At 41.2% G+C, this 22,225-nt stretch overlaps 1 long non-coding RNA gene across 2 annotated transcripts; it reads right to left on the bottom strand.

Annotated features, from left to right (window-relative positions):
* Nucleotides 1-2,034: 2,034 nt before the first annotated feature.
* On the bottom strand, nt 2,035-21,619 carry LOC119566549. Of its 2 annotated transcripts, none has more exons than XR_005225733.1 (3): nt 21,276-21,619; nt 5,772-5,911; nt 2,035-3,981 (listed from the first exon to the last, which is right to left on the bottom strand). It is a non-coding gene; the product is annotated as an uncharacterized LOC119566549 (long non-coding RNA). The 2 variants fall into 2 exon arrangements; XR_005225732.1 differs by lacking the exon at nt 21,276-21,619 and adding an exon at nt 17,439-17,576.
* Nucleotides 21,620-22,225: the final 606 nt, after the last annotated feature.

Below are 22,225 nucleotides of genomic sequence, written 5' to 3'. Positions count from 1 at the left end.
ACAGTTGCATAATTGCACTGTCCATGGGGCCTTAAAGGGAGGCATTAGGGAGGGAAGATCAAAGAAAGAGGGAGCTTCAGAAGATCCTGGTAACATGAGTGAGCTTTGGATAAGTATCTAAACCAAACCCCAGAAGCTTCTGAGATTCACCCATGACTAATTAGCAAGTATACTAATAATCTGGCTGCCTTCTCTGTTGGTATCAAATACAAATGAAAAAAGAAAAACACACAATGTATTAAAGAAAAAAAGTAGAACCCACCTGACCCTGTAAACCAGTAGGAACATGAAGCTCTTGGTAGCTGTTAGATCCAGGTTGGAGTGTCTCCTTACAACATGAGCTGATTACCCATGGTAGACAAAAAGTAGGCCTGAAAGTAACAGTCTGGGGAGCTGTACCAAATGCTCCTTCTTGTTTGGCTGTTTAGGGCATTCAGCACCTAATGCTAAAGCTGCTATAATGTGCTACCTTACCTTTGCAAGTCCCCTTTAACTGGCAGTGTGGATTAATGAATTGATGTGTGACTTACAATATATGGTATGTGCAAGCCTGACAAACTGAAAATGTCTAGCTGGCGAACCAAAAAACCCTTGCAATACAGTTCCAGCCTCCACAGAGCCTGGAAGCCATATGCTGCATTGCTTTTTAGTTTTCCATTTTCTCTGTGGCCCATGGGGATTATATGCACAATTCCTGACTGGAGATGTATAAAACTATTGATTTTTCTGTTCCTGATTTTTTGCACGCAAATTTTCCTTTTTTCCAGATGAATTGCACATCTGGCTATGAGTAACATTATTTTCACACATTTACACAAGGAGAAAATTAGCCATTTTGGAATGAAAGTGTTTTCCGCCCCCTCTGAAAAAAAAAAAACCAACCAACCCTCCACCCTTTTCACGTCCCTGTCTTCCCAGTCCTGGCGAGAACAAGTGCCATAGCAGAAGTGCCATAAAATAGTCTCTCTTCACACAGGATTTTTTACCTTAATAGAAGCAGAAATATTATGCAGAAAGTTCAGACAGCTGAGATAAGCTCAAGTTGGGAAGCTTAGTAAGGATGGGTGAATAAGTCAATATTCATATTCAGATGTTCTTTATTTTTTAGATTTATACTCAACTAAACCTGCTATCACACTTCCCAGAATAGGACACAAGTCCCTTGTCTCTCCAGCAGCTCTTGGATTAATCTTATCTGGTACTGTCTATGGTTGGGAGGTGCAATGGCCTTTGACATCTTCCTTGTCCCTTCCCAATATTTTCAGATGATGGTTTGCTAGCCCAGCTCCTCCTCTTGGCCTTCTAAGGGTGGATCTGATGGAACGGATCCTTGATGGGAGTCTGCCTATTTTCTCAGCACACCCTCCCAGCTACCAGGTAGGTTGTCTTCCTGTCTAATCTGCAGCACCAGCAGCAGAATTGAAATGAGAGATGCCCTACTCTACACTTGGCTTCACCCAGAAATCAGCAGCAGAGAAGTAGGGGGAGGTTTGATGGAGGGAGAAGGGAGTTGTGGGGTGGTGGGGGAGGATAGCGGTGTGTCCTGGTGACCCTTTGCTTTTCAATGCTTCAGTCCATCTGTGGTTGAGAGGGTCTTGACAGGGGTCTTCAGTCCCCTCTCTGAGTCCTGGGAAAAGGAAGCCTCCAAATACCACCACTGCGGATTCTCTTCTCCACCCTCCCTTCTGAGGCCAGACAGAGAGGCTGAAATGGGGCAAAGGTGTTTCTCTCTCTCCTCACCACAGAGGCCAGGGGAGATACATACATCAGTGTTCTTTATTTTGCATCTCTCTGGTCAAGAGGCGGGCAAGTGCCCAGCCAGCATTGCCCTGCCACAGCAGGGCCTGAAACATAAAAGATGGGTGAGGGAGCATTTATGAGCTCAGCCCTTACTGTTCTATTATTCAGAAAACTTCATATTCTTCCCATCTGTAGTAATTATCCACAACAAAAGCCAAATTTCAAACCTTCTGAAGTTTACTCCATACTATTCCTATTAACCCTCCCATATTCTAAAAGCTACATACAGAAGTGAGCATGTTAGGCTATTTATACTACAGATGGGGACTGTGTTTTAAAAAATCCAGTTGGATTATATGGATGGTTAGTCAGGGACTCAGGAAACCCTGGTGTAATTTAATATATTTATGTCAACGCTTCTGAGGAATTTCAGACATGAATTTATTCAAACACGGGTGTGCAAGGCACTAAGATTTTCTTTGTAACAGTTGACAAACACTGAGTTACAAGTTTCAGTGGCAGACCATTTTCCCCCCTGCCAGAACATATTAACAAAGGGACTTTTACCCCTTCCCACAGAATCCATATTGGCAATAGTAAGACCTCCCTACCTCAAAGGAGGTGCTTTGTATAGATGTGGAAAACTCCATGTGCAAAATGTCTTACTGGATAGATTTGGGGTTTTTTTTAAATGTCTGTACAAATTTGCTTTAAAAACCTATTTGTTTTTAATAGGTCCCCACACGTGAAATAGCTATCACGTTTCCCTTCAAACACAAAGTTGGCTCTTCATAATTTTCTCCATTCCATCTCATTGCAGATCAAATCATGAAGGCCCACGTTGTATCCAAGATAAATACAAATAACATGTACACGTCTTCCATGGTACTTTAAGGTTTTTTGCTCTGGAAGCTATTAACAAGCTTCATAGTAACAAACCCTTTTATGATGCATTTCTTCAAGCCTCGGCTTCACCAAGAGGTGGTGAATAGTTAATTTCTCTTCAATGCTTTACTTTGTGTAACTAAATAATTAATCACATTGATATTCTATCAATACATCTTTCTTTAATGGTTAAACATGTGTTAATAATTCAAATATCTATGAGTGACCTCTCTGCACTCCTGTGATTTTTGAAAGCCCAGTGCTCTTTGAAGGAAGTCTATCATTACCATGTACAGCACAAGTTAAAAGCTTTTTGTTCCCTTCTTTTATTTATTTTTTTTTCTCTCTCTCTCCCATATTGGTATGCTCTCTTCCAGGAGGCATCCCATTTGCCAGCAAGAGTCCTGAGTTAGTTTTAAATGGAATATGAAGTTCAAGGGTTTTAAACCACTGATTCAATTACAATAAATAAATGTAAAGGAAGCAGACCTGGGATGATTGACAAATACTGCACTGCTGTAAATATGTTTATACACATCTGGTTTGTGGGGATTTTCTGGTGGTGTTGTGCTCCATAACAGAATCCAAAAACCTCAAACCTCGATTTTTACCCAAATTCTGTGTTACAGAAGCAGGAGTTAGCAGAGTCCAGCAGAGTCTAATGGCACCTCTGATCATAAAAAAGATAATTGATTTTTTACATATTAAAGTTGACACTAAACTGTATTACATTCTCTTCCATAAGGTTCTCACATGCACTGCCTGTGTCAATAACAACATTACTTTCTAGCAAGGTGGTTTCCTCCAGCATTAGGCTCAGAAATCCCAATTATCCATAAGTATGGACCCCCATCATTAGTATCTAAGCAACTCACCATCATTAATTTATCTATCCTCCCAGCACTCCTTTGAGATAGTAATACCTCCCTGTCAGATAGTCACTATTTTACAAATGGGGCAACTGAAGTGATTTGCCCAAGATCATGTAGAAAGTCTATGGCAGAACCTGGAAGATGGAACCTGGCTATCCTGAATACCAGTCCACTGCTTAACCATGAGACTATCCTTCCTCTTTAATTTTAATGCAAAGCTTTACAATAAAATTCATCGTTTAGTCAAAACAAGAAGTGTTTCTTACCCTGTGAACTTTCACACATACTCCTGGGGTGGTTTTCCTTGAAGTGCCTGTCAGAGATCTTGCCAATTTCACTTTGCTGATCCACATGCATTTGGAACAGAGAAGCAGGTTTATTAGGAAAGTAGGACAGCAAGGGTGGACTAGAATTCTGGGAGTGTGGCCATGGCATGTGTGTCTGGAGAGTAGCGCACCTCCACTACTTCTTCCCTCTTAACTCCCTGGACAAAACAAAAGCAGAAACTGTTTTAATTTGCACACAAATGATTTGGAAGTGATCTGAAATTGCCTCATTTAAATTACTGGAAACACCTAACTAAAAGAAAGGAAACTGCATGTTTAACTAACACACTGAGTTATCGTATAATCAATCATAGTGGACCCATCACCTGATCATTTTCCCCCCTGAATTTGTTTAGTTATTATATTATTTATTTGGAATTATTTCTTATTTAAAAAAGGGTGGGGGGAGCTGTAAACTATAAAGTGAAATGAAAACTTTTAGTTAACTGCTTGTGGATGTGCTGCAGTCTAAAGAAGCAGAATACAAGATTTTCAGGCTTGCAAAGGGGTGGATTACATCTACTACTGTATCATCTAATTCTGGAAAAAGTTGGTCATTTAAAAGTTATTTGGACACCAGTTCAAGAAAATATCCCTATTCAGGAACGCACTTAAGCATGCATTTAACTCATGTGCTTTATTCACATTGTTAGTCAATGGGACTTAAGTAGATCTTTAAATTTAAGTACATGCATAAATGCTTTTTTAAATAGAGATGCACTCAGGCCCATTAATCAGGATCTCAGTCTTTAGTGCAGTTAGATGTATGCACACAGGGCAACCAGGAGGATTCGGCAATACCTGGCACATCTGAAAATGCTTTAACTAGAATCAGCATGCTTTGCTGTTGGGGACATATTCCATCCAAATCAGAGAAGGAGTTTAAAATAGAAGGTCAGTGTCAGGTTGAGAAAATATACTTGACAGGCAGCCAAACTAATCGCAAAAGAAATTCAGGATGAACAAACACGTACACAAAACCCCATATGTTTCTGTGCTGTTTTCTCAGAGTGAATCACACCTGCTAGTTCAAAACGATAACCACTCAATCAGCTGTCAGTCAGCTCGTCACTTCTCAGTAACAAAAACCATTCTTAGAGGAGTGTTTTTTTAAAATACCAGCAATCTATGTTACAGAGAGAGATGGGACCTTTGTACAATAATGTATTATGAGTAAGGATGGGAATTACACACAACAAGACATGGAGACATAAATGACTTGTTGCCCACGTTTACACAACACTTAGGCCCAAACCTTTGAGGTTTCTCCATATGGAACTAATGTTGAAGTTAAAGCAGTCCCATACCCTGCAAAAATGGGAACCTACTTTCAAGAGGAGGGGTACGTATGTGAATCTTGCATTGAAACGCTACCTGATGCTAAATAGGAATGAATTTTTTTGGACTGAATTTTGAATTTTATTCTGGCTTTGTAAGAAAACTTGGGACAGTTTGCCACTGGGTAGATCTTCTGGGTGGAACCCTGTGTAACTCAGAAGCAATACATAGGACTCTTTGTACCATTTTGTACTTTGCCTTAACTAGACTGAGTTAAAATGAACCCAAAACTTAAAGATCCCCAAAACCACAGGAGTCAAAATCAGTGTTTTCACAGGCTTAATAAATATAAATGTGTTGCCTCATAAACTTGTCTTTGGCAGCAGATAACTCAAAACTCCCCTGAAAACTGATTTTTAATGAACGGAAGCTTTACCAATGACTGCCATGGGACAGACAGGAGTGGCTGAGCTGTAGAGGAACAGACCCTTATAATGGTAGTCAGCATTTCAGAAAAGTAACCTTCTTGGTCATTCATATTGGCTCATTGTTATTTTCATGATTTTTTGTATATTATATACCTTTAAACATTACATCTAAAATCTTCAGTCTAAAATATTAAATCTAAATCTATGAATTGGCAAATTGAGGCACAGAAAGGTTAGTTCACCTGCGGAAAGCCACTTCAGAAGTTAGTGGCACAGCCAGATTTAGAATTCCATGGTTCCAGACTCCCAGTTTCTTATGCCTTACACCATGCTGTTTCCCAGATACTCCATTCAATAGGTGTTGAGATCACATCAGCAGGATCTGGTTGAACGAATTAAGGAATTGTTCAGATGGAACAGAATAATCCAGTTTAGACAAACAAAGAACTGATCCAAACTTTCACCCAAAATTTTAATTAGACTTTGTGATTTGATAAAAGTTTGGTTAATTTTCTGCATCTTACCCCACCCCCATGCATTTGATATTAGCCAGAATCAGAAGTGGAAGCACCCACGGCTACATCCACAATGAGACTTACGCACTTAACTGCTAAAAGTTAGACACCTTAGTTCAACATTTAAGCACAGTGAGACCCACAAAATGCCTTGCTCAGCTGCCGCCTAACCTTGTGGGTGCCTAAATTCCCATGGCATCTACATTCCTGCTGGTAAAGTCCGCCAGATGCCTATGTTTATGCCAGCAGGCGTGCACAAAGTTGACTAAGTCCTGAAACTAGCAAGATGCTCAGTACCCTACCTACACCTAATCCTCAGCAGGATCCTCAAACTTGGTGTTCCCCCACCTACCTTGCCTGCGGGGCCTAACCTAGTAGGCGTTCTCAGAGTATGCCTGCTGGTTCAGGCCCCACACAGAAGACTGCCAGGGGCAACCGGATCGGTAATTTGGGTGCTGGGATTCGAGAGTGGGTGTATATGTATATATCTATCTCCAGGAGCCTTGTGTCAGAATATCCAGGAGCCCAAGGTCAAGTTCCTGCTCCAAAGCACGGATTTGAAAATAGGTGAGAGCTCCAACCACTGGACTACTGGCTATAGCATGGGGTCTCTCTCTTTTCTTTGTTTTTTCATGAGATAGGGCTGACCTGACTTAGGTGCTTAACTCCAGGAAAGGGTTCATGGCTGGTAATGCTGTTTAGAGATAGGCACCTAACTTCCTTTCAGGGGCAGGGGGCAGGCCCAAGCTCTCTCCCCAGCATTTCCTACTGGCTAGCCGAGGTGATTCCCTGCTCACTATGCTGACTTTTGAGAATCCTGCTCTTCAGCACCTCACTCTCCCTATGCATTGAATCGGGAACCTGGGTACTAACTCATGGCTAAGGAGTCCACTAGGTGGCAGGGCACCGAAGAATTAGGCACTGCAACACACAGCATTACAATGCCTAAATCTCTTTGTGGATTTAGCCCCCAAATACCAAACACACACAAGACTATCCTCATGGTATTTCTCACCCAGCCAGACGCCAAAAACGCTGGAAACTGGACTATGCTGGAAGGCCACTCAAAAGTCACAACTGGTCTAGAATGCAGCCAGCCGCCTGCTTGATGGCTGTAGTCTCAGGAATCATAGACTACTACTGCTCTCAAGATCGCACTGACTTCTTGTCTGAGTGCAAATCAAGGTGTTAACATTGGTCTAAAATGCTCCATATTGTTTGGGTCCAGGATATCTGAGAGACCACCTCCCACTCCAAGTTCTGCCATTATAACAGAGGACAGCTGAAGCCCTTATGCTAATAGTCGCTAGATTTTAATGTCTAGGGGCTATGATCAGACTATTCTCAGTGAAGGTGCCTTACCTGTGCAATTTGCTTCTCTCATTGGTCTGCCACATGAATGGCTAACCTCTCCTCTCAGCCAACTTTTACCAGGAGAGCAGGAGGATGAGTGAGGTGGGGCTTGTTTTTGCTGCAGGTTACATATTTTTATTTCTCAGTTTCTTTTAGTCTTTACATTGCAAGCTTTAAAATGGGCACATTCTAACGTGAAAAATATATAAATACATCTAATCATAAGGAAGACACAGGACAGTGAAGTTACTTTCCCCAAGGCACCTGTGAAATGTTCACCTTGATTGTCAAACATACTAACTGCTCTTTTCAGTGGTATATTGGAATGTCAGATTCTGCCATAAAAGCCATCAGTTAATCCTTCCTTTATCCTTTGTCAATATGATAAATATTTAATATCCTTAACTTTCTATTGCCAAAGACGTTTCCAGAAAGGAGGCCTGAATGAATTGGCAGTTTATACAGTTCATACCCTCTGCAATCACATGGATACGACTCCAGTCCCTCACAATGTCTCAGTGGCCTGTATGTGAAATGGGTTTGGAGCTCTAAATCTAGTTCGTAGACAACTGATGGCCACATCACAAAAACCAACACCTCAGTTGACACCAGTCTGATTGCTATGTGACATGTCCCTTCACTAAGTTCCATATTTCCACTAAGTTCCAGGTCAGCTTCCATATTTCTTCCTAGCACATCTGGTATTTCTAGCACACAAATGGGGGAGGAGCAGAGATATCTCACCTGCTGGATCTATATAATGCAGAAAGAATCTTTATCTTGGCTAGTAATAAAGATTTAAAACTCAATGAGCAGAAATTCTTGATATTCCCTGATCTGTAGTTCTTAGATTTTCTACAATGCTCATCACTATATTATGTGACTGGCACAGTCAAGGAATTATGATGTTTTTGGAATAACAGAGACTTGGTGGGATAACTCACGTGACTGGAGTACTGTCATGGATTGATATAAACTGTTCAGAAAGGACAGGCAGGGCAGAAAAGGTGGGGGAGTTGCATTGTATGTAAGGGAGCAGTATGACTGCTCAGAGCTCAAGTATGAAACTGCAGAAAAACCTGAGAGTCTCTGGATTAAGTTTAGAAGTGTGAGCAACAAGGGTGATGTCGTGGTGGGAGTCTGCTATAGACCACCAGACCGGGGGGATGAGGTGGATGAGGCTTTCTTCCGGCAACTCACGGAAGTTACCAGATCACAGGCCCTGGTTCTCATGGGAGACTTCAATCACCCTGATATCTGCTGGGAGAGCAATACAGCAGTGCACAGACAATCCAGGAAGTTTTTGGAAAGTGTAGGGAACAATTTCCTGGTGCAAGTGCTGGAGGAACTTGAGCAGCAGGTCAAGAAGAGCTCTGCCCCTAGTTGGTTTTCTTATGACCCTGAGGTCAAGAAGAGCTCTGCCCCTAGTTGGTTTTCTTATGACATTGAGGTTGTGGATCTTTGAACATTTGCTTAAGTATGTGTTTTGATCTATGTGTCAGATTTGAGCATTGTATACATGTACACCCATTGAAGTGCTTTAAACACAAAAAGAGGAAGAAGTCCAAATGCTTTTCAATGGGTGTATACATGTACACGATCTGCCAGCACTTCTCAGACTCTGAATCTCATCCTTCAGAAGCCTATTTTTGTAAAACAGTTCTGTTCCCCTGGCACAAGGACATTCCAAGTAGGGTGGTGTGAAAACAAAGCTGAAGAATTTGGGCCAGTTCAGGCTAGGACTCCCCCTCTCTACCAACAGACTCTTTCCCCTCCCCAACAGGCTTGACCCCACACCACGCACAACCAGATTCTCAGCTAGTGAAAATCAGCAAGCTCCACTGACTTCAGTGGAACTATTCTGATTTGTACCAGCTCAGGACTGGCCCAGTATTATTGTTTAGATGTCTTCTGGGGAGGCCCAGGGGACTTGCCAGCCCAACATCTTTAGAGACAGCTGATTGGCCCCTCAACTTACATTTTTAGTGGTGAAGGCAAATCAGTCCACTGCACCCTCCTTCAAATCCCATAATCTCCTCTGAGAAGTAGATTGTCAACCCTCCCTCATGCCAGTTCAACAGCATTTGGAGCTGGCAACGTTGCTCCAGGCCTCCTACTGCCTCTATTGTACAGCAGTATTAGTTAAATTGTTCTCCAGACAGGGAGGAATTATACTACATCTTGATGTTAACATTACAGGCCAAGTATTTCAAATTTTATATGAAAGCAAAAACCTGGGGACAAACTAAAGCTGCTTTCTTTCAGAAACGTTACCTGTTTTGCAGCGATAGCTGTATTTGTCTTTCTGTTCCTTAGTTTTGTATATTTTATTGTCAAACTGAGATTTGTTGTAACCACAGTTCTCCACCTTTAAGTTCAAGCTTCCTGCAGCACATAGTAGGAGTGTGCTGTATTCAAGGACATTCAAATGCAACCTAGTTGTCAAATTTTTCAGACCAAAAGATATTGACATCTATATGTTTGCATGATGTATATCACTCTTAGTAAGGTTTGATCTATGCTGGCTGTTCAGGGACGTTCTCAAAGAACTTAATCAGCTCATAAAATTTTACTGTGAATTTGACATTTCCCCTCAATGCAGCTTTCTGCTCACTATGGCCTCAAAGATAGAGAGAGAGAGGAGGAGGAGGAGTAGTATGCAAGTGTGTCATATAGACAGCAGACAGTCCTGTCTACAATGTTCAGGCCTTTGGTCAGAGTACCTGACTCGCCAGGTTTGAGGGCTCAGGTTTGAGTCCCTGAATCCTCAAGGCCCTTTCCCAGCCTTCAGAACCAATGAAGTAGATCTCTGGTTTCTTGTGGCAGCACCACCAGTAGTTGCTGCAGGTTTGTTATGGCCGCAGGCAGTACAGCAATACTCCTCGTGTGAGATATATTGCAACAATGCAGCACCTGGTGAATGGCTCAGAAGGGAGTCAGATGATGAGGTTTTGGGGGCAGGGAGAGCTAGGAAATAGGAACAGCAGAGAAGTGCCCTACCGCAGTGTAGCTGGACCCCTCACAAATCCCTTGTTTATTGTGCAGCCCAGTTAGTGCCTTTATAATATGCTCGAAGTCAGGGAGCTACACTGATTTATACCAACTGAATGCCTGGTCCTTTATTTTTTACCTATATGCTGGCTAAGGCATTCCTATATTTGTCTGTCAACCCATGCACAAAAAAGGAAGAAGGAAGAAGTTCAAAGAGTCTCAGAAAGGTTCAAGAAAAAGAAAGACTGAGTTAGAAGGAAGCAAACTTCATTTAATAGAATCATAGAATCACAGAATATTAGGGTTGGAAGAGACCTCAGGAGGTCATCTAGTCCAATCCCCTGCTCAAAGCAGGACCAACACCAACTAAATCATCCTAGCCAAGGCTTTGTTTCAAGGCAGGCCTTAAAAACCTCTAAGGATGGAGATTCAACCACCTCCCTAGGTAACCCATTCCCTTGCTTCACCACCCTCCTAGTGAAATAGTGTTTCCTAATATCCAACCTAGACCTCCCCCACTGCAAATTGAGACCATTGCTTCTTGTTCTGTCATCTGCCACCACTGAGAACAGCCTAGCTCCATCCTCTTTGGAACCCCCCTTCAGGTAGTTGAAGACTGCTATCAAATCCCCCCTCACTCTTCTCTTCTGCAAACTAAATAACTCGAGTTCCCTCAGCTTCTCTTCCTAAGTCATGTGCCCCAGCCCCCTAATCATTTTCATTGCCCTCTGCTGGACTCTCTCCAATTTGTCCACATCCCTTCTGTAGTGGGGGGACCAAAATTGGACGCAATACTCCAGGTGTGGCCTCACCAGTGCCAAATAGAATGAAATAATCACTTCCCTCGATCTGCTGGCAATGCTCCTACTAATAAAGCCCAATATGCCCTTGGCCTTCTTGGCAACATGGGCACACTGACGACTCATATCCAGCTTCTCATCCATCAGGTCCTTTTCAGCAGAACTGCTGCTTAGCCAGTTGGTCCCCAGCCTGTAGCGGTGCATGGGATTCTTCCTTCCTATGTGCAGGACTCTTGAATTATGCTGACTTGCATCAGCCTAGGATCTGGCCCTTATCTACACCGACTGGGGATTTGGCCCAAAGATTCTTATAGGACATTCTTTTGTGTTCTATGGATAGCTTTAGCAAATGGCTGTCTCATATCTATTCACCCTGACACATTCCTTACTTTAGAAAAACAAGCTCCTCTTTATTCCCTACCAAGTCCAGGGAGAAACTAATTTCAGCTACCTCAGTCAAAAATCACATTAACCCTTATTTCACCAGGCTTAAAAATACAATAGAACCTAGAGTTATGAACATCAGAGTTATAAACTGACCAGTCAACTTCACACCTGATTTGGAACCGGAAGTATGCAATCAGGCAGCAGAGACAAAAAAAAAGGAAATACTGTACAGTACAGCAATGTTATACATAAACTACTAAAAAACAGGGACTATTTTAAAAAGATTTGACAAGGTAAGGAAATTGTTTCTATGCTTGCCTCATTTAAATTAAGATGGTTGAAAGCAGCATTTTTCTTCTGCATAGTAAAGTTTCAAAGCTATATTAAGTCAATGTTCAGTTGTAAACTTTTGAAAGAACCATAACATTTTGGTTAGCATTACAAACATTTCAGGGCTATGAACAACCTCCATTCCTAAGGTGTTCATAACTCTGAAATTCTACTCTGTGCTCCTAGAGGATAACAACCGGGTTACAGCTGAAAAATGGTGAAGGACTCAAATTATAAATATTCTTGGAGATTCTTGCTTTTCAGCATTTTACCCATCTGGCACAAGACAGACTGAAGCATTTCTATGTATTTAAGATATTCCTGTGAGTAGGTAATGCTGTAAAGTCAAGCTTAATCCTAACTAAATTACAGGGGGAGATGAAAGGTGATACTTTCATTAGTTATTTTAATACGATCAATTGTACAAAGTCTTGGGGAAGCTAAGTTAAAGGGACACTCTTCCCTGATCGAATTCTGAAATGAGCAATTGGAATTTTAAATTTGCCTATGATTAATATTATTAATTAATTATATTGAGGTAATACCCCAAAACCCCCAGTCAGAATTCGACCCTATTGTGCTGAGCACTCTACAAACAATGTCTTGGCCTGGAAGATTTTACTATTGAAATTCTCCTCCTACATAACATTCTGGTTTTGTAGAAATGCTATACATTTTAGAAAGGAAAAAAAAGTTTCTTCTCTTCTTTAATAAATGTTTGTTTATTTTTTCTTACTAAGTAGGAGAGAGATGTTTCTTTCTCATCCTTTGGTTCACTAGAGTCTAGGTAGTATGTGTTATTTGGTTCTGTGGGGATTTTTATTCCTGGTTCTATCTATCCATGCATTTTTCATGTGCCCATTACTTAGGTGCCATAAGCACAAATTAAAAACAGCATAATTTCTGTCAGAGAGGACCATACTTCTGCTTTCATCCATTATTTATGCTGCTTCCTTAAGTGGTGTTGTTCTTGCTTGTTTTTTTTTTTTTTTTTCAAATAGAGATTACCAGTTATTCTCCACCCATCATTACTGAGGGACACATTGAATCCTAAAGATAGCAAGACTCAGGCTCATCTCCCTTGGATAATTCCGCAGCCACAAGCCTGCTGCAATGACCAGTCCCAGTCAGCCACAGCATCCAGATCAGCCTCAACTGTTGTTGTGGATCACTGACAGAGAGGCAGACTCTGATGTAGACAGAGCAATCCCTCATACATGGACGTGGAAATGAATCCAGAATTGGATGATGAGCTACTATAATGCACAAAGTACCAGTCTGAGGTGCTCTCCCCAGTCCTTTTGGCCTAGTAAGTGAGAACTAGCAGGTTGTACCAGTAGCCTTTTCAGTAAATCCCAGGTAGACTGCATCCCATTAGGAGGAGGTGGGAGAATAGGTAACCATAACGAGGTCCATGGGTTGCTTTCTAGTCAGCTGAAGATAGAAAAAGTAATGTCTGGCTTTTTCTAACCAATAACAGCAGTTCCCTGTCAATGTGCCAGCATGGACTTATTTATAGGCTTTCAGGACTAACTTGCTGCATGACTGAACCACACTCGGTCAAGGAAGCTGTAGTGTTTGCCCTATTCTGCTGTAGTTCCATCACCTTTGGTCTCAATAAGTTGACTTGGTTCTGAGTGCTCTTTTCTGCATAGTAATATACAGCAGGAGGTATTTGCTTCTGAGACTGACTGAAGGCAATAAAGGGTTAGTTGGCCTAATATTTAAACAGTTCTGTTGGTCAAGATTTTGCAGCTGCTATTAGGGACAAAAACCTCTCACACCCGTAACCTTGTATTGCATCAACTCCTTTTGCTACAGCCAATTAGATTTGAATAGGGGTTTGTGCCCTTGATGTTCTCTTCCTTTGTCTTCACACATCATCCTATGTAAGTGCTGGCTTCTTAGGCTTTCTTGTGCAGTGTGCAGCAAAGAACTTTATTAACAATAAATGGGAGGAACAATTTATTTATTTCATTATTTAAATTTAAACAATAAAAATAAAAAATAAAGCACCAATAAAAAAAACCCCTCTATGTGCCCTAACAATTCATCTCGCTACAACATAATCATAGAATCATAGGACTGGAAGGGACCTCGAGAAGTCATCTAGTCCAGGCCCTTGCACTCATGGCAGGACAAAGTATTATCTAGACCATACCTGACAGGTGTTTGTCTAACCTGCTCTTAAAAATCTCCATTGATGGAGATTCCATAAGCTCCCTAGGCAATTTATTCCAATGCTTGATCACCCTGACAGTTAGAAAGATTTTCCTAATGTCCAACCTAAACCGCCCTTGCTGCAATTTAAGTCCATGGCTTCTTGTCCTATCCTCAGAGGTTAAGGAGAACAATTTTTCTCTCTCCTCCTTGTAACAACCTTTTATGTACTTGAAAACTGTTATGTCCCCTCTCAGTCTTCTCTTCTCCAGACTAAACAAACCAAATTTTTTAAATCTTCCCTCACAGGTCATGTTTTCTAGACCTTTAATCATTTTTGTTGCTCTTCTCTGGACTTTGTCCAATTTGTCCACATATGGAAATGTGGCACCCAGAACTGGACACAATACTCCAGTTGAGACTTAATCAGCATGGAGTAGATCAGAAGAATTACTCTGTTGCTAATATATAAAGACCACCAGCATTAAAAAATCATATATGAATAACAGATTAATGCTGCTGCTGGGCTGAATTTAACAACCAAACTGACAGATGAATTGATCCAGCTTGTAAGTCAAAGCAAGTTAAAAGTTCCTTCTACCCCTTGGCCTCAGGAAACATCCCCAATATTGCCAAGTCCAAGGATTCAAAACTTATGAGTCAAGATGCCCAAAATCATGAGATTTTGGGGATGTCTTTATATGTCTTCTGGTACTATAACCTTTAGGATTCATGTTTTCAAGTTTTTATCTACAACAATGAGGACAAGAAATTTATTTTTTTTTAAAAAGGGAAAACTTAAATTCTTACATAACCACATGAATCCAAGAACTGGGGCTTTAAGAAAAGCATCAAATATTGCCAGACTCACAAAATCATCAGAGTTGACAACACTGCATTTCCTCAACTTTCCTGCAACCCCTTATCAAATAACAACACACAAGAGCATCCTGTAACAAATATATACAGAAGCATCACTGCTCTGTTACATATTCTAATATATTACTAGCTCATTAGTGAGCCCAGGTTATAAGGGCTAACAGATGGTATAGCGTGTTACCAGGAGGGAGTAAGTCAACAGGAGCTGGGGAGTGGTCTATCTAACTGCAAGATTCATACACTGGTCTTGTCCCTAGACTCAATAAGTTTGTCTTCAGGTGAGGCCTCTTCTGCAGTGGAAGCTGGATTCATATAGCCACTTCATTTCCCTTTCCCTCTCTGGGCTTATGCTATAATGAATAATTTCTTGAAATGAGATGAGCCAACACTGTGTCAGGGCATTCATTCAGCCAGATTTTGTTGATTCCAACAAGTACCAGTGTCTAATTTGAGGCCCATTCATGGAGTCTGGCGGTTTTAATGAACAGCTATCTGCATTGATCAGGACAGTCCTCAGTGCCAATCTGTTGCCCCAGCCTTTGAATGGACATTGTCAGAAGCAGTAGCAAAAATCCTCAAGTGCTGGAGACAGGACACTATGGGGAGACTCTGAGTTACTACAGAGAATTCTTTCCCAGGTATCTGCCTGGCAGGTCTTGCCCACATGCTCAGGATCTAACTGGTTGCTATACGTGGGCTCGGGAAGGAATTTTCCTCGGGTCAGATTGGCAGAGACCCTGGGGTTTTTTCGCCTTCCTCTGTAGTATGGGGCATGGATCACCTGCAGGTTTAAACTAGTGTAAATGGTGACTTCAAGACTGTAACTTGAACTCTTTAAACCATGATTTGAGGACTTCAGTAACTCAGCCAGAGGTTAGGGATCTATTTCAGGAGTGGGTGAAGTTCTGTGGCCTGCAATGTGCAGGAGGTCAGACTAGATGATCATCATGGTCCCTTCTGACCTTAAAGTCTATGAGAAGGGATCTGAGGGACTGTTAATAAATTCCTGCCAAGAGGGGCTTACCTGAATGCTGGCCTCTGCTTGTTTTGGCTCTACACACATATCACAACCAGGACTGAGAAGGTCAGTGAGTTCCTGCACTTAGACATTTTTTCCCCAGTCTGCTGGATCCCAAAAGTGCCACCAGCCTGTTCAAGCCTGTTTGCCATGATATTAGTATAGTAGAAAATACATTAATAAGCATGGTCTACGAAGGGTACAAGGGGTGCCTGGTGGAATGCATCTTTTTAAAATATTTTTCTCTCTCCCTTTCTATTTCTATTTGACTAGGAGGGGCACTCACTGTCTTGAAAAGTGAACAATGCTATGCATTGCCACTACACCCTCTTTCCTTCTTTTATTTTGAGGGGCTCACAGGGTTAAGATAAGAATCAATACTCTAACACAGCTGAGCTCTATCAGAGAGGAGGAATGGTGTTTAAATTGAAGTAAGAAAACAATGCTACACAGACAATAAGGCTCAGATTCTCTAGAGTCATCATTCCCTTCCCCCGTCCCCTTCTTTTCCTGCAGGCTAGAAAAGCTATATCTGCAGCTAGAGCAGCGGGTAAAGGCAGCACGGAGGTGAAATAGCTGCTGGCAGAGCTGGAGAGCACTGCCACCAAGTGATAAACCCATCTAGGCATTCAATAAATTGTGAAGTAAAAAACAGTCCATCATAGATGCTTGCCCTTCTTTTTCTCAGTTTAATACAACTACCACTGGCTCCCTGGGCAAGTGTATTAACGTTGAGACTTTTTTGGCAATTTCACCTATAATTTTAATCTCATTTCCCCTCTGTCTTTCTAAATTAACATTCTACCTCCTGTATGTCTTTGCTCTCATTCTATTTCTTTTTGAGCATCAGCATTTAACAAACAAGTGTATAGCACAATGGAGCTGTTAACCATGTACTGAAAATACAGTGATTTTAAGTCTGCATTTTGATGACAGTGTTGTGAAGCAGTATAGAAAGAACAAACTAAGGAACCTCATTGAAAGGCAGAGAGAAGAGAATTGATACGGAGAGTCCATTTTTCAGACTTGGACATCTCAGGTCGATCATGACCCAGTAATAGAATATATGGTTGGAAGTCGGGGATACGGAGTTATGTAGCTGACTCTGGCATGACTTTGTGTGATCTTGGACCAATCAGGTAACCTCTTTGTGTCTCAGTTTCCTCATCTGTAAAAGGGAATAATAATGTTCCTTATCTCATATGGATAAGTCATGAGGTAAGGTTTGTGAATTACTTTAGGATGCTCTGATGAAAGATGTTAAGTGCAAGATAAATAGGAATAAAATCCTGTCCAATTTAGGGGTAAAAAGCTAATTAAACTAATCAGTTTTCCTTTCCTCCTTGCATTATGTAAAAGTGCATAAATATGTGCATTTGGTATTAAAATATTGATGCTGATTCTGGGGCTCTACTTCCTTTTCAAATTCAAATCCATGAAGGGAAAATCCCCAATAAATCTCAAATAAGCAATTACCTGTGATGCAGCTGCTAGATTTCAGGACCAGGAAACATAAAGAAGTTGCAACTTTGCTCAGCTCCACCCTGTTTTCAGAGAAACCATTCAGGTCCCCAATTCAGTGCCCCAAACAGCAGCAAAACCCCACTCGGAGCCTCCAAGAACCAATATACTCTGGAAGGCTCAACGACCAGTTCCTTCCTGGTCATTTTACAAGAGAGTCAAACATTAAGGAAATAAAACATGAAATGTCAAATGGCATTGGCAGATAACACAATGTACTCCAATCAAATGGAAAATGCAACAACTTCAAAAATACAGAGTCTATAGGATATTTACAATGCAAGGCCATTTGTGTTGTGGTACTTGACTGAATACAGTAGCAGTGCTCACTTACCCTTCTGTAATAAATGTATTTGCATCAGTGCTTTAAGCCATAGTCATGTTACAACATTTATGTAGCTCAGCATAATATTTTTGCAAATAATGCTTCCTGGCTTTCTTCCATTCTCCCCTCCTCTTACCCTGCCAGCACCACTACCACTGAGAGAGAGAGAGAGAGAGTTTAGCAATGAATCACTAGTTTATTTGTGTGTAGGAAGTGAGTTGGACTTGTTTTTATTGAAATTAACTAAATCAATACTAAGGCCTTGACAAAATATGACTTTATGATACAGTTTCAGGACTGAAAACGCAGCTAAATGGCAACCTAGAGTTAAGAAGGAAGCCAGGTCGCTTGGGACATTTAAAATTAGACCAGAAAAACCACTAGTAAATGTGCAGTAGGGACTAATCATGCATTGACAGAGATGGACTAAGATGACCCACTGTAATAGATCTATGGTTATTTAACAGCCAGAAAATTTCATCCCAAATGGAACCGAGAATTTCCGTGTTTCAAAGATTCACATCAGTACTAAAAGCAGCTCTTCTGCATAATAATAGGGGGAACGCACAACAGGGTGAGTTAAGGATAGAGTGCTGGTTTCACAGTTTAATTTCCTGGCTTTTGGCAGTTTGTGTCACAACTTGAACATTCTTAACTGCGAAGGCAATATTGTTGACTGAAATTTTTATCTATTTTCTTTTTGCATTTTTTTCTAATGGGGGGAAAATCATAACAGGTTATTAAATCCTGAGGGGTTGATGCAGTTTGAGATTAGGCATTTTGAAAAGACAGTATTTGTGGAAGTAAATACACATTTAGGTGTGTGTTACACATGCTTGTAACACACTATTTACTCTAGCAAGCATACATTTTAAACAAAAGAACAATCTTCACGGAGGCTTAGTATAAAACATGATTTATTTACCCTAGAGGTTGGAAGAGCTCTCTCAGGGAAATGTTTATTTAGACATTTCTAAAAAGCATCTTATTTACCCAGTTAAATACATTAATTCTGGTGATTATGTAATTCACCTGACAGACTGCAAGGCCTCCTCCGGAACTGTTAGATTCTGATAAGCAAATGTGTATTTCATGTATACTTATTTAGGAGATATTACCATATTTATACAGTATCTTGTAATGGCTCCAAAATTATGTTTAGCCACTGCCACCCCCACCCCCACCCCCAAATCCCTACAAAAAATCAAACACACAAAAACGTTCATCATTTTATATACACAGTTGTGTATTTAACTATGCAATTGCTATGCCTTTGTTTTTTGGGCATTGTATTGTGATGTTCAGTAATCACTCTAAGCCAAGGAGTCTGACAAGGTCTGCTTCTTTCTGTTCTAACTGATCAGCATTGCTTAACATGAGGCTCTGAGTAACATAACGGGTTCCAGATGTTCTTGCCAGAGCCTGTTAAAGGTACTTTTCCCCACACTGCACTTTTAAATCTCAAAGGATTTTTTTGTCTTCAAAGACAGGTAGCCATTTTGTGCTCAGTTCGGAGCAGACTGTTACCGAGGAGACTTATACACAGAATATGTGTTGCCTAAACGATTTAATTGTGTTCTTTCTTGGTTAGGTCATTCTGAGTGCAAGATGCTGAGTGAAAGTAAATGGTTGCTATTTGTGTACAGAAAATCATTGAACACATACCATCTGCTAACGGCAGTGCGGCCTACAGAGGAAGTAGGGTAACTCAGGTTGCCTGCCTAAAGATGGCTCAGAAAAATTAATTCAAACCTGTTCATTAGGAGGAAGGGGAAGTCAGTGCCTTTACTTGGCACTTCCAAGTGGATTTTGCTAAAAATAAATAAATAAATGCTGTATTAGTTTAACTTTCCCTCTGTTTCAAATGATTATTGTATAGTGCTCAGGACTATACAAAGCACAAAACATTTTCCCTGCCCCATAAAACTTACTGAATAATTGCATTGTGAAAACCAAAGGAATGGATAATCTAGAGAATTTTTCCCTTGTATTACTATTACATAGATCTGTTTCTTATGAAAGACAACTGATGGGCATCATGAAATTAATTATATCCCCATCCCCTATACTTAATGTTCTATATCATGCACAAATCTTGTCTTTGTTTGCAAAACAAGCTAAATCTTCTGCTGGAGTAAATTTTAGCATTAGGAACGTCATCTAATTTGTCTCAGTTCCCTTGAATCAGATGGAAATACTGTTGAGTGGGAAGAGAAGGTTCATATAAGCTGCTCTTCACTAGACAACAGCCAGTGGTCTTGGAATTAACAGTTACTGTAGCCAGTGCCAAAGTGACTGCTGACAGCTCAGCTACGTATAGAGCCAATAATATGCATGTTCCCAGGGGATTTATACAGAGCTTGCCTGCTGAATCAGGCCACATTTGTGAAATATTTTGGTAGGCAATGACTCAGTGGAAGTTTGTTTAAAGGAATAATGGTTACACTGTAACATACTTGGGCCAGTAAACCATGATGATCTAATACAAGTCAGCAGAAACAGCTCATATTACATGTGATTACATATATTTGATGCTTATGATGTAGTTCTAGATGGGGGCATAGGAGGAGTCAGTGGGTGAGGAGAAGAAATAGAAAACAAAAGAGAAACAGGAAGTTAGCAGAGGAAGGGATGCAGAGGTGCTGGAAGAATTTGTATAGTGGGGGTGCTGAGAGCCATTGAACCAAACTGTAAACCCGGCGTATGATGGGAACCACTTCAAGCATTCCTAGCTTCAGCACCTATGAAGGGATGTCCTGTAAATAAAAACAATTAAATAATGGGTAAAACCCCTCCAACCAGAGAGAGACCATCATTTAGGTTGCAAACCAGAAACACTGTTAAAAGAGAACTTTTCAATCATTAGAGAATTAGCAGGAATTGGATAGGAAAAGCCAACTCACCTGACTGAACTAAGGAAACATGAAATAAGAGTGGGAAAGTGACACATTTCTTGTGGCATGAACATGCTTTGTGATCACATTAACTCAGCAGAAATACTCTGCAGGAGGACCTCTGAAAGCATCCCATCCCCTTTGAGTTCAGATTCAAGCTACCAGCAAAGTTACCTCCTTCCACTGACATCTTTCTTCCCCCTTCTCTGCTCCCATTTTATTCTGAATCCACTTACCCCCAGTATTTGTACTTCCCTTCTTGAACCCATCTAGAGGAACGTCCCTCTATCCGCAGCCATCATCGGAGTTTGTGGTTAACCCCTTAAAAAAAGGGTAAACCAAGAAGGATGTGTGGGTGTAAACAACCAAGGTATTTATTAAACCATCAAAAGATCTAAACAAGGTAAACCAGAGGTAAACCCAATAAATAGGAACACAGGTAAAGCAAGGACTCTCACAACAGGTGATATAAGGTAAGTAAAGGACCGACAGTATGCTGACTGCGACTGAGGATAAGTTCCCTCCCCTAGGACAGGACCCAGGTAAGAGGATGCAGGATCAATGGATCACTACCGTGTCCTGCAGCTCTGAGGACCCTCGCGATGACAGGAGAGCTCCGGACTCCGTCCAGGTAGGTGAAACCCACAGGTAAGGAGTGGACCGCAGGATCAGGCAATGACAGCTCTACCCCAGCGATGACTCGGCTTGTACTCCCCCTGCCACGTCGTGGGTGTGTATTTGTCCTCAGTGAAAGAGTGGTAGCTGGTGTGACACACTCTCTGTATGCAAATGAGAATTACCCTCCTGCAACCAGATGAATGAGCACGGTGTTCAGCGAACTCCTCTGAAGCAAGGCAGAGAGTTGAGGTGTCTGCTGTCATTCCAACAGTTGCAGAAGCAGCAGCACCTCCAGACTCTGTTACTCAGAAGGGCAGCTGCTTCCTTCTGATGTGCTCGGCCTTATATGCCCTGCTGTTACTGGGCAGATTACAGGTCACATGGTTTGCTTGGTTTGCTGCCTTTCGGTAGAAAGGGCAGGAAACTACACTTGAGGAGGGGGAAGAAGGGCAGCCAAGATGAATCCCAAGTTGTTGTTTGGGCATTCCAAGATGGCGCACCTATGATGTTAAGCACCAACATTTTCCCCCTACACCCTTTTCAAATATTTCAGTATCGTCGGTGGGCTTCTGAAACCCCAGATTTGCCACTATCCCACAGGTAATAAAATGGCCAATTTAGAAGAAAGAAGAGTTCCATGTACTGAATTACATTTCCCAGAAGCCATACTTTTCCCTTACAGTGCATAGTACTTGTCATTCAAGGAATTCTGAGCCTTTAACTGATGACGAATTATCTCATAACATCCCTGTGATCTAGGAAAGGATTAAAATAGATGAGTGAACTAGCATAGATGAGTAAAATCATTGCTAAAGATGACTAATGTAGATAAGCAAAGGTTTAATATAGAATGCTTTGTGGATGAAGAAAAGAGGGGTTAGCAGCCTGATTTTCAAAGACACATA

Source organism: Chelonia mydas, chromosome 5 (assembly GCF_015237465.2).
Source record: "Chelonia mydas isolate rCheMyd1 chromosome 5, rCheMyd1.pri.v2, whole genome shotgun sequence".
Lineage (NCBI taxonomy): Eukaryota > Metazoa > Chordata > Testudines > Cheloniidae > Chelonia > Chelonia mydas.
Note: the sequence above shows the minus strand (reverse complement) of the source record. Positions and strands in the feature narration are given on the sequence as shown.